Here is a 1,804-nt window from a genome sequence, read left to right as displayed (position 1 = left end):
ACTAAATAAATAAAAAGAAAAATGTTAAAAAAAAAGAAAAACTTCTGGTTATAAAAGGGGATAGCAGCGGAGGCATAAATTAGGAATTTGGGGTTAACAAACTACTATATATAAAATAGATAAACAACAAGAACCTACTGTATAGCACAGGGAACTATATTCAGTATCTTATAATAATCTATAATGGGAAAGAATCTGAAAAAGAATATATATATTCAGGTATACATATATAACTGAATCACTTTGCTATATAACTGAAACTAACACAAACTGGTGAATTAACTATACTTCAATTTAAAAAATGTTTAAAAAAATAGTGAAGACAACTAATGTTCTCGTGTTATTGCGAAAGTGGTTTTGATATTGCAGATCCCCTAAAAGGATCTTGGAGATTTTCAGGGGTCCACAGATCACATTTTGAGAACTGCTATCTTAGAAACTATTCTGCTGTTATAAAGACTGAATACTAATACTTTCCTTAAGTTCATTTATAGAAACAAAAAGAACTAGAATAATTCGGAAAAACCCCAACAAAAATATTCAGCTACCTTAGTCACCAATGTGTAAGCCTCTTGAAAGAACTGTATCTTCTAATATTTGAACAGCATCTTAGGAATGCAATAAATAATAATGAAAGTAGTTTATGTTTACTGTGATTTTAACTACTGGGGGAGAACTGTGCTATGTACTTCAAATGCATTATCTCCTTTATTCTTTAGCATCAAACTCTGGGGTAAATACTATATAATATCCCTATTTTATAGATGAGGAAATGGGAGCACAGAGAGACAAAAGAACTTGACAGGGTCACGAGCCTTCTGTGGTGGAATAAAGATTTGAACCAACAAGGTCTAATTCCCAGAGCTTGGACTCTTATTTAAACTCTGCATATTATTCAGTGTCACATCTAAGTTCCACATTTACTTGTTGTGCTCCTCTCATGTACGTGTGTCCATTCAAACCCTCAAGGAGAAAGCAAATGTCTCTTGTCAACCATAGTGCCCCCAAGAAAGGGCTTAATAAATATCTGAATGTGTGATCAAAAGACCGAGTAAACCGCCCTTAAACTGCCTTGCCATCTTTAAGTCATGGTGGTCAGTAACCACGTTAAAAGTGAAATTCTGAAATGTTGAGCCCCACCGGTATTACATTTAAGTCATTAAAGAGGAAACCAACAGGGTAGACCAAAGAAGAAGAAAAAAAAGCTGGTTTCTTGAAAGCTTGACAAAAATTATATGTGTTCAAGTGCATGCGTGTGTGTACACACGTATCTATATTACCGTGTTTGCTATGTAGATATATATTTAGGTAGTTAACCAACATGTAGGTTAGATCAAAACAAAACTGGTTGACGTTTTCTAGGGCAATAAAATCCCCATCACCGTTGGGACTGACTCCACCCACTCTACCTTGACAAGGGGGTTACATCTGTCAGCCAAGGGTGGGTCTGCGGAAAGGGCCCTGTTGAAAGCTGTTTTTACCAGGTAGGCTGATTAGGAATGCTGGGAGGTGCCCCAAACTCAAGCAATTTTGCCTTTTCCCAAGCTTGGATTTTTCTATTTTTCCAAGTTTGGGATTTTTTTTCGTTCTCAAACACCCAACCTGTTTCCTGGATGGAGACCTAGTGGGATTAGGTTTGGCCACAAGTCTCTCTGTCACTTCCCGGGATATAATTTGATGGGTGTTTTTTTGGGGGGGTGTGGGTGGAAGGGAGGCTCAAGGACCGGGTGATCGGGTTCTTGGGGTCCTTTGGCTCCGCCCCCTCCCACCTCCCCTCGGTCCCGGCGGCGCGCACACGCAGGGG

This window comes from Neophocaena asiaeorientalis, unplaced genomic scaffold (assembly GCF_003031525.2).
Source record: "Neophocaena asiaeorientalis asiaeorientalis breed wild unplaced genomic scaffold, Neophocaena_asiaeorientalis_V1.1 scaffold114, whole genome shotgun sequence".
NCBI classification, from domain to species: domain Eukaryota; kingdom Metazoa; phylum Chordata; class Mammalia; order Artiodactyla; family Phocoenidae; genus Neophocaena; species Neophocaena asiaeorientalis.
The sequence above is the reverse complement of the archived record's forward strand: the minus strand, read 5'-3'. Positions refer to the sequence as shown.